An 11,405-nucleotide genomic window follows, 5' to 3' on the forward strand; every position below is an offset into this window, starting at 1 on the left:
AATTTTAGGATTATTTGCTCTAGTTGATTGAGGAATGCCATTGGTATTTTCATAGGGATTGCTCTGAATCTGTCAATAGCTTTGGGCAGGATGGTTATTTTGACAATATTAAGTTTTCCTATCCTCCAGGAGCATAGAATATATTTCATTTATTTGTGTCTTTTTAATTGCTCTCATGCGTGTCTTAACAGTTTTGGCCCCCAGGTCTTTCACCTCCTTCATTAGGTTTACACCTAGGGACTTTTTTTTTGGAAGCCATTCTAAGTACAGATCTTTTCCTGATTTCATTTTCTCTTGATTACTTGTCAGAATAAAGGAATGCAGGAGATTTCCGTATATTAATTTTGAACCCTGCCACCTTGCTGAATCCAGTTACTAGTATGTGTGTGTGTATATATATACCATGTAATGTGATCATACTGAAGGCTTAACTTCCTCCTAACCAACTTGGATGCCTTTTATCTCTTAGTTGTGTCTGACTGCCATAACTGGGGCCTCCAGTACTACATGAAGTGGCGAGAAAGTGGCGAGTGTGGACATCTTTGTCTCGGTCCGTATCTTGGAAATTTTCAGTTTTTTGTCGTTGAATATGATGATAGTAAGCATGGGTATGTTATATATGGCCTTTATTATGGTGAGGTGTGTACCCTCTGTACCCAATTTGTTGAGAATTTTTAACCAAGAATGGATGTTGCATTTTGTCAAATGCTTTTGGGCATCTGTTGAGATGATCATGTGGTTTTTATTCTTTTTGTTAATCTGTTGGGTAATGGTGATTGACGGATATTGTACCATCCTTGTAATTTTGCAGTAATCCCACTTGGTCGGGTGGACGGTCCTTTGGCTGTGTTTTTTAATCTGTTTCACCAATGTTTTGTTGCATCTATGTTCCTCAAGTGATATCAGTCTACAAGTTTCTTTCCTGTAGTGTGTTTATCTGGCTTTGGTGTTACAGAGTGATGCTGGTCTCATAGAATGAATTTGGAAGTGTTCCCTCCTCTTCTACTTTTTGCAGTTCTTTAAGAAGGATGGTATTATCTCTGTTTTAAATGTTTGGTGACTTTCAGCTGTGAATCCATCTTGCCTGGACCTTTGTTTCTAGGGAGGTTTTGATTACCATTCAGTTTCATTACTGCTAAATGGTCCGTTGAGATTTTCCGTTTCGTCATGGGTCCGTCTTGCAAGGATGTGTTCTTCTTGGAATTTGCCCACTTCTTCTATATTCTCCAATATATTAGCACATATTCTCAAGTAGAATTCTCTAATATTTACATTTCTGTGGTGTCCATTATGACTGTTTATTTTACTGTTTTTGTGTATTTATGTACTGTCTTTTTTTTCTGGAGAAATCTGGCTAAGGATTGGTCTCTTTTATTTTCTCAACCAGCTCTTTGATTCTGTTTCTGTTGCTTCATTCTGTATATTTTCAGTTTTGCCCTGATCTTTATTATGACCCTCTTACTACCAACTTTGGCTGTCTTTTGCTGTTCTTTTCCTAGTTGCTTTAATGTTCTGTTTAGATTCTTTATGGGGGATTGTTCTTCTTTCTTGAGGTATGCCTGTATTGCTATGTGCTTTCCTCTTAGAACTGCCTCACCACCTCCTACAGGTCTGGAGCTGCTGAGTTCTTTTCTTTTGTCTCCATGTATTGATTGATCTCTGTTTTAATTCAGTCATTGATCCTTGATCACATAGAAGTATGTTGTTTAGCCTGTGTGTGATTTTAGGCATTTTTGCTCACTGTGTGTAATTTATTTCCTGTTTCATGTCATTGTGGCCTGGAAATTGCTTGATAAAATTTTTAACTTTTCTACTTTATTGAGGCTTTTTGTGGCCTAGTATGTGATCTCTACTGGAGAACATTGTGTATTTCCTTCAGAAAAATTGTGAACTCTGCAGCTATTTTGTGGAATGTTCTGTAGATATGTGTTTAGTTCATCTTACCAAATGTCTTTTTCGGATCCTTTTCCTTATTTATTTTCCATCTGGTGGATCTGTCTATTAATGTCAGTGGTGTGTTAAAGTGAGTGAGTTGCAGTGCATTTCCCCCTTTAATTCTGTTGGTATTTATTTGTCATATATTTAGGTGCTCCTGTGTTGTGTGCATAGATTTTATAACCGTTACACCTTCTTGTTGGACTCACCCATGGTCATTATGTAATATCCTCTTTGTTGTTAACTTTCCTTGTTTTGAAATCAATTATGTCTGATGTAAGTATGGTATGGCTATTTCTGCCTTTTTCCCTATTATTTACATGGAATTCGTTTTTACATCCCATCACTTTCATTCTGTATATATCTTGGGGCTGAATTGAGTCTCCTGTAGGCTTCATATAGACATGTCTCAGTACTTTGTACTTATCCTTCTGCCATGCTATGTCTTTTGATTGGAGCATTCAGTCCATTTACACCTAAGGGAAATTTTAATAGGTATGTACATATTGCCATTTTACTGATTGTTTTCTGGTTGTTTTTGTAGCTGCTGTCTGTTCCTTTCTTTGTGTCTTACACTCTTCGCTTGTTATTTGATGGGTTTCTTTACTGTTGTGATTGGAAGTCACAATTTAAGATTTTCCTGTAACTCTCATAAACTTTAGGTTTGTGTTTATTGTAAGAGTCATAGTTTCCTAATTATACAGGAATCCATATTAAGGTGGTAATTGCACTTCTTTAAACACAGTGTAACAGTACTTTCTTATTCTTCTTCCTCTTCCACACATAATGTTTTAAATGCTATAATCTGCATTTTTGTGTATCCCTTGATTGATGTGTATAATTGGTTTTACTAGTTTTGTTTCAATTTCATCATTTATGGGTACGTAATTGGTCTACCGCCTTCATGGCGCACGTATAAATGAATATAATCACTGGTGAAAGCTGGGCCTATGAACATTTTCATCTGCACAAGTACCTTTAATATTTCCTGTAATGCCAGCTTCATTCTCCTGAATTCCTTCAACCATTGTCTCTCTGGGAAATATTTAAAACTCTCCTTCAAATGTGAATGGTGTTCTTGCTGGATAGAAGGTTCTTGACTGAACATACTTCTGTTTTCATACATCAGATATTTCATGCCGCTCCCTCTGGCCTTGGAGGTTTCTGCTAATTCTGCTGACACCCTGATTGAGTTTTCCTTATAAGTAATATTTTTTCTTTCTCCAGTGGCTTTCAATATTCATTCCTTATCCTTAATCTTTTGTCATTTTAATTACTATATGTCTTAGTTTTGTCTTCTTGGTTCTTTTTGTATGGGGCTCTCTGCACTTCCATGACCTGAGTGTCCACTTCTACCCACAGATTGGGGAAGTTTTCAATAATTATTTTCCTCTAAGCTACTTTCTGTCCTGTGTATCTCCCTCTACCGGTACCCTTATTATACGAACATTGTTTTGTTTGGGTTGGTCACACAGCGCTCTAATTATTCTTTCTACAGTTTCTTTTTCTCTCTGTTCCTCAGCTTTTTATTTTCCCAGTAAATTTCTATGTGACTGAATATCTCCTCTACTTGGCAGCAGGATATAACTCACTCCCTCTGTTATGTGTTTCATTTTAGTTACTGTTTTCTTCAGCTCGGGGTGGCAGTTTTTCATCTCTTCTATCTCTGTTAACTCCTCCCTGAGATCTTCTGTGCCTTTTTTGTAGATGAGTGATCTAATTTGTCACTGCCAGTTTTAAAACTTTATCTAGAGAATGGTTGATCACGTCATTTAGCCCCCTTTCTGGTGTCTTATCATGCACTGTTGCCTCCTTATTTTTTCATGGGTTCTCTGTTTCTTTCTGTTAGATGGATCTGCTATGCCACCTGGTCTAGGGAGCAATGCCTTTATGCAAGTGTCCTGTAGTGCCTGGAATCTCAAGATTCTTTACATCCCAGTACTTGGTTCTCTTTTGCAGTGAAGACCTCCATTGTTATTGGCAGGCTATTGGTGTGTCTGGCTTTCTTTCTTTCTGCCCATAGTGGTGTACCTCACTTTGCATAGATGCCAGTGCACCTCAGCAAGTCCTTTGTGAGCCACTAAGTGGTGCTTCTGCTAGATCACTATGGGCGGGGATGCCCTGTGTCTGCTCTGCAGTGATAGGGTACTGCTGGGCCAACACAGCGTGTGGTTTGGACTCACGGCTACAAGAGCTCACATATTTGACCTTCAAGGAGAAGAGAGTATGTGGAATTTGCTCTCAGAGTTATCTCCCCACTTTTGTAAGATAGGCCTAGAAAGCTGGGAAAATCACTGTTTCGTGTCAGGCTGGAAAGTCTCCTTCCCCCTGCTGGGCAGCAAGTCTGGCTCTGCTGAGCCAGGAGGGTGGGCTGGTGTACAGAAAAGTACCTCTGGGCCAAGCCATCGCTGAGGGGGAAGTAGTGTTTGGGCTCAGTTAGCACATGAACAGTCGGGCTGAGGGAGGGCTGGGGAAGTGTCGTCAGCCTACCCTTTCTCCTAGAGAGAGAGCTACATCCAAGCCTTGGCCCTCTGCAAACCTTCCCACTGCTGGCTAATCTTTTGGTTCTCAGCAGTACCTATGGAGCATGCCTGTCCTCCATAAGCATACAGGTGTTTTAACCTCCCTCAGTTCTCGACCTGTCCCTGGTGTCCATCCCTATTACAGCCCTATTCAGTGTGCACTCATGCTCCCACAGCAGATCTCCTGGGCCATGTGTGCAGAGTTCCTGCGTGCATATCCCCTCCCGGTTCCATCCCTCTTCCTCCAGCTGCAGTGGGAGAATGGCTGGAGACCCGATTGATTGTGGCTCTGCCAGTTTATGCTTCCCAGTGAGTTATTCCCCTCATCACCCTGTGAAGTTGGTCAGTTCTGTAGTTTTCAGGTCTTTTTCATTGTTGTAGTTGCTCTACTTGCTTCCTTAGTGTGTTGGGAGCAAGACAAACTTTCCATCCTTCTCTGCCATCTTCCCACACCATGTGTTCTTTCTCAGGATTGCTTTTGCTCTTCAGGATCTTTTGTTTTTTTCTGTGTTTCCCTGTAAATTTTAGGATTGATTTCTAGTTCATTGAAAAATACCATTGGCATTTTGATAGGGAGTACACTGAATCTATCAACTGCTTTCACTAGGATGGCCATTTGAACAATATTAATTCTTCCTATCCATGAACACAGGAGAGATTTACATTTATTTGTGCCCTTGGTTTCTTTCATCAGTGTCTTAGAGCTTCCAAAGTCCTGCTCTTTCATTGTCTTGGATAGGTATTTTCATGAGTATTTTACTCTTTTTCTGGGCAGTTGTAAATTGAATTGTTTTCCTGATTGATCTTTCTGCCACTGTGTGGTTAGTACATAAGAATGCAACAGATTTCTGTGTATTCATTTTGTACCCTGCAGCTTTGCTGAATCCAAGCATTCTCATGATTTTATGTTGGAGTCTTGTAGAGTTTTTTCTTTATATGGTGTCATGTAATCTTCAAATAGTGATGGTTCATCTCCTTCACCAATTTTATGACTGACCTCTGTCTCGTTTGATTGCTGTGACTGGGATCTGCGGTACTATGTTGAATAAAAGTGGTGAGAGTGGGCATTCTTGACTTGTTCCTGATCTGACAGGAAAAGCCTCCAGCTATTCGCCGTTGAATAGGATGGAGGCTGTGGGTTGGTTGTATACAGCCTTTGTGTTGTTTAGGTATATTGTATCTTACCATTAGGCTGAGGATGTTTATCATGCACAGATGCAGAATTTTGTCAGATGCTTTTTTGGCACCTCTGAGATGATCATATGTATTTTAATCCTCTTGATAATATGGTGTATCATCTTGATTGATTAACAAAGATTGTGCCATGGTTGCATACCTGGAATAAACCCCATGTGGCTGTGATCAGTGATTCTTCTGATTATATATTTGAATTCACATTGCTAATATTTTGTTGATATATTTCCTTCTGTGTTCATCAGGAATTACAGGTCTGACATTTTCCTTTTTTAAGAATCTTTTGTTTTAGTATTAGGCTAATGTTGACCTGGTAGAATGAGTTTGGAAGTATTCCTTTCTTTTCTGTATTTCGTGACACTTAAGAAAGGAAGAAACAACAAAAAAGTTGTTTAAACTGTTTGATAGAGTTCACCTGGAAGGCTCTCTGATACAGAATTTTGGTTCTTGGAGCTTTTCGATTACACATTCAGTTTCATTCTTGGTAACCAGTCTGTTCAGATTTTGTTTCTTTTGTTTGAAAATTGTATGTTTCTGAGAATTTATCCCATTCTTGTAGGGGGTCCAGTTTATTGGCATAAAATTGCCCTTGAGTATTCCTTTACTTTTCAACCATCTGTTTTGTCTGTTGTGACTTCTCCTCCCATTTCTCATCTTATATATTTCTGATCCATATGTCAACCTGTTTGTGCACTGTTTTTTCTTGACATGTCTGGTGAGGGTTTTTTCTGTTTTTTCATCTTTTCAAAGATACAAGTCTTGGTGTCATTGCTCCCTGTACCTTTTTTATGTTGTGATCTTTATTGTGTCCCTCCTACTAGTGTTGGGCTTGTTTGTTCTTCTGTGACTTGCTTATTTGAGATTTTTCTCATTTCCTGACGCAGCACTGTATTTGCTTTTGGAACTTTTGCCAGAGTCCCACGTATTTTGAACTGTTGTTTCCATTTTCATTGGTTTCCTTTGTTCTTTGATTTCCTCTTTGGTCTGTTCATTGATCAGTTGAATATTCATAAAGATGTTGTTTATCCTCCATATGTTTGAGTTTTATTCACAGTTTATTTTTCATGTAATGGACTTTTTGTTTCATAACATTGTGGTCTGACATTATGCTTGATAGAATGTCAATCTTAGATTTTTTTGAGACATGTTTTTCATCCTTATATGTGATCTGTTCTGGAGAACCTTCTGTGTGCAACTTAGAAGATTGTGTGTTCTGCTAATTTTGGGTGGAACGATCCGTATATTACTGTCAAGTCCTCCAGGTCTGATGTATTGTACAGCGGCACTGTTCCCTTACTGATTTTATGTCTGGATGATCTATGCAGTGGTGTTAGTCGGTGTTAAAAGTCCCCTACCTCATTGTGTTGCTGGCAGTTTCTCCCTGTAGACCTTTATATATTTAGTATTTGCTTTATATATTTAGATGCTTTTATGTTGGGCACATAGACATTTATAATTGTTAAAGCCCCTTGTTGCACTGAAGCCTTCCACCGTTATGTAGTGACCTACTTTGTCTGCTTTCTTTGTTTAAAAGTCTATTTTGTCTGATACAAGTACTGCTACTCCTGGTTTTCTCCCTCTATGGGTTGCATGAATTATCTTTTCCCATCCCATTACTTCTGGTCTATGTTTTTATGGGTGTGAAGTGAGTCTTTTGTAGGCAAAATATAGATAGGTCTTGTTTCATTCTGCCACAGTGCGTCTTTGGTTTGATGTGCTTAGTCCATTTACTTTTCAAGTAATTACTGATAACTACTTCGTTACTGCCATTTCGCTAGTTGTTTTCCAGATCTTGTGATTTGGTGATTTCCTTTAGTGTTTATGCTTGGATCGGTTCCTCCTTATTCTTCGTGAGTCTACACGTAGGCATTTTTCCTTCATCCTCCTCCACACTGTAGGAATGATGTCATAATCTACATCTTTTGTGTATCCCTGGCTGATTTTGTGTATGGGTGATTTTACTACTATTCCCTTCTGAACACCATAATTGCTTTACAAGTGATTGCTGCCCTACCTTTCCTGTATGTTTGCTTTCACGAATGAAAACCATTGAAACCTAAAAACATTTCCATCTGAACAAGTCCTGAAACATATCGTGTGAGACTGCTTTGGGTGTGGTGAATTCCTGTAACCTCTGTTCATCAGGAAGGCTTGCAGTGTCTCTCCCGATCCTGAGTGATGACCTAGCTGAGTGGAGAGTTCTTGGTGGTAGAATCTTTCCCTTTCAGGACTGTGCATATTTCGTGCCACTCCTTTGTGCTCTGTAATGTTTCTCTGGAAAAGCTGATGGCCTTTGGTGAGTGTTTGCCTTGCAAGTAACTGCCCCTCTCTTGCTGGTTTGAAGATTCTGTTTGTCTTTGATCTTTGCCATTTCAATTACTTTGTGTCTTGGTGTGGACCTCCTTGTGTCCTTGTTACGGGCTCTCTGGGCTTCCAGGACCTGAATGTCTGTTTCCTTGCCCGGGTAGGGAAATAAGGAAATAATTTGCCAGTTTTTTTGGCAAATAAACTTTATATCCCTTTGCCTCTCTCCTCATCCGGGATCCCTATTATGTGAATATTATTTCATTTCGAGAGGTAGCACTCTTCTGATACCATGATCACATGTTTAGAATTATTTACTCTCTCTGGGCCTCAGCTCAGTTCCTTCCCAGCACCCTGTCTTCTAGCTCACTGTTACATTCCTCTGCCTCCTCTAGCCTACTGTTCATTCCCTATATTGTATTTTTCGTGTGGTTATTGAATTCTTCTGCTCTGAGTGTCTCCTTTTTATATTTTCTCTCTCTTGTTGAAGTTCTTGCTGAGATTCTGAGTTCTATAATTCAAGTCAGTGAACACCTTTAGTGACCATTGCTCTGAGTCCTTTATCAGGAGAATTGCTTATCTCTATTTCGTTTGCATTTGTTGGTATTGTTCTTCCTTTGGGAATATATCTCTCACTCTTCTCATTTTACCTGGCTCTCTGTGTTTCCTCCTTTGTATTAGATAGATCCATTATGCAGCCATGTCTTCCCAGTAGAGGCTTAATGTAGTGTGTGTCATGCAGCACCCAAAGTGCAGAACTCCTTGCTCACCAGTGCCCCATTCCCAGTTGTAGCTGAGCCCCAACTACTGTTGGTGGGCTGTGGGCAAGGCCCACAGGTTTCCTTCCTGCCAGCAGTGGTGGTTCTCCTCTGCTGCACTGTTGTGAGACAGCGGGCATGTCTTTTGCGATGCACTGTGTGTGGGTTTGCCCTTTGCCTGGCTTCCTGCAAAGTCTGACTGCTGCTGGACTGAGTATGCTGAGTGGGTATGTTTTCAGCAAAATGCATAGGCAGAGCCAGCAGGCAGAGTTTCAGAACTGGCTGCTGCAAGCATCAGGCCAGTTGGGCTGAAGGACGGCTGGACATGCCTGCCCTTCCTCATAAGACCTGCCGTGCTCCTGCACCCTTTCCAACACCAGCAGATTGTTTTGAACTGCCGCCTCTGTGTTGTGTCTCAGTAGGAGAGATGCAGCATGCCTCATCCATGACAGGTGACAGGAGTCTTACCATCCTAGAGTGCTTCAGCTCTCTCTGGTCTCCATCCCTGTTAGTTCACAAAGTTCAGTGAAGTGGGGTCTGGTCTTCTCAGAACAGACAAGCAGAGCCTACTTTGCTGGTATCTTCAGCTCTTCTCCGCCCCTACATCCATTCTTTTTATCCATTTTGTGGGCCAGGCAGGGGTGAAGCCTTGAAGTCTGATCTATCACAGCTCTGCCCCTTCATCCTTCTCAGTGTTATCTTTTCATCACCGGGTCTTGATGATTCTGTATTCAAAATATTGTAACTTTTTCTGTGTATTTTTTGGAAGTTATCACATTGAATTCCTAGCCACTCTTTCTTCCAATTTTTAACATCAGTGACTTTTCATCTTATTTTTTTACTGTAATTACATCGTTAGTTTGTTACTTTTATAAATGTAGGCAACGACTATCCTAAATCTGGAAGTAAAAAGGAAAGAAAACAAATGATCTTCTATAAAAATTGTATTATTACAGTATACCTCCATAATTTGTTTTTCTTCTACTCTCTACTTCCCCAGTGCAGTATAGTTAGTTGCCTTTATTTGCAATGCTTCTAATTTAATAATTACCTGTCAATTTGCCTTTTACCTAATTTTCATATCCGCCTTTCAGTCTAACTTTTCTCTTAGATTTAGTCATTATATATAGTGTCTCTCACGTAGTATAACAATTCTCTGGCATGTTCTCCATTAATTTTACTTAAAATAATATGAAATATTTTTAAAACTTTGTTATTTTGTTTGATTATTGTAGTTTAGACACTTGATGTTTTTTTTCCTGTGTAATTATAATTTCCAGCTGGTTTGTGTTTGTGTTGAATAAACTGAAAATCACTTCCCACTTTTGTGTATTCTAAATAATTACTGTATAATGTTAATGAACACATAGTTTTTTAGTGTAAAATTTATGACTCATTTTATAGAATCTGGAGGTAGTCAACTGTGATTCCAATCCCGTTAATCTCATCTCTTTTTGTTACTCTTGTCCAGTTTTCTTTACTTAAATATCAGTTTCCTCCTGCAAAATGATAATGCCAATTACAGAATGAATTACCCTAATGCTACCATGTTAAAAGAGTTGCTCGAGAGCTTAAGTGCTGTATAAATCTTGTGAATGGTATCATTAACATTGTATTTTTATTATTTTAACTTTATAAGCTGTTTGCTTTATACTTAAAGTAAATATGTTTATTCTTTGCCTCCCTCCAGTTCCTTGCTCATAGATTCAGTAGATGTCTCATTTTATTTTTGTAAATTACAGATTTATTTTCCCAATATTCCTTCCAACTAAGGTCACTCTCTCGTTTCTAACTCCAAATGTTCCTAATACCTAAGTATTAATGCCTATGGTTTAACAGTTGATTGGTTAATAACTAAATTAATTTTTCTCTGCAATTTTTTAAATAAGTTGAAAGTGTCAGTGTTACCTAGAATACATCCCAATTGTATTTGTATTCTGTTCATTATGCTTTAAGGTTTTATTCTTAGCAATTTTTCTTTTGGATTTCCAGATTTTAGTAATAGCCTACAGATTTTAAAAATTTATTGTTTCCTGTAGAAATCAAGGCAAACTGTGTTAAGTTGCCTTGTGTATTTTGAGGGAAGGTTTGTAAATCAATATCGTGATTTCATTTTTACTAACCCTGATACTTTATTTTATAGCCTACTGATCTGAAGAAGCAAAAATATCCTTAAGTGACAGAGACTACATTGGAAAATACAAGGAAAACCCAAACCAGCTGAAGTATATTGCATAAAATACTGGCCTTAATCCGAACAGAAGGGGCTCATGGTCCTGTCCTTGGAATAAACATTGGTGTCTGAATAAATGCAATGTATTAAAAATGTAAATGCAGAATTAAAATTTGCATCAACATTATCACTTAAAGCATACACCTCTGTGAGTAAAATTGTCTTTAACTGCCACTATCTACAATGTACTTAATCATCTACAAGTCACTGTGTAATTTCATACACTCTGCTATCTATACTCTGTTACGATATGTTTCATGTTGTCTATGTGTGGAACAAATTATTTTCAGTAAGTGCAGGAATATATCCAAACATTTAAAGGAAAATAGCAAAACAATTTATGTATCTGTATGGTTTAAGTCTTATTTATTTACATATAAGAATTAAAGGAATCTATTTGCTGTTATAACGGCCTTTCTGTTTATACGTTACCAGGAAATCATAGAAAGTATTCACTAT

The 11,405-nt window shown here is 38.5% G+C and overlaps 1 long non-coding RNA gene across 1 annotated transcript in view; it reads left to right on the forward strand.

Annotated features, from left to right (window-relative positions):
- LOC140847569 (uncharacterized) overlaps nt 1–11,138 on the forward strand; it is a 32,309-nt gene extending 21,171 nt beyond the window's left edge. The window contains exon 4 of the long non-coding RNA XR_012127626.1: nt 10,857–11,138. This is a non-coding gene — a long non-coding RNA (uncharacterized lncRNA). The remainder of the gene's footprint in view (nt 1–10,856) is intronic.
- Nucleotides 11,139–11,405: the final 267 nt, after the last annotated feature.

This window comes from Manis javanica, chromosome Y, assembly GCF_040802235.1.
Source record: "Manis javanica isolate MJ-LG chromosome Y, MJ_LKY, whole genome shotgun sequence".
NCBI classification, from domain to species: Eukaryota; Metazoa; Chordata; class Mammalia; order Pholidota; family Manidae; genus Manis; species Manis javanica.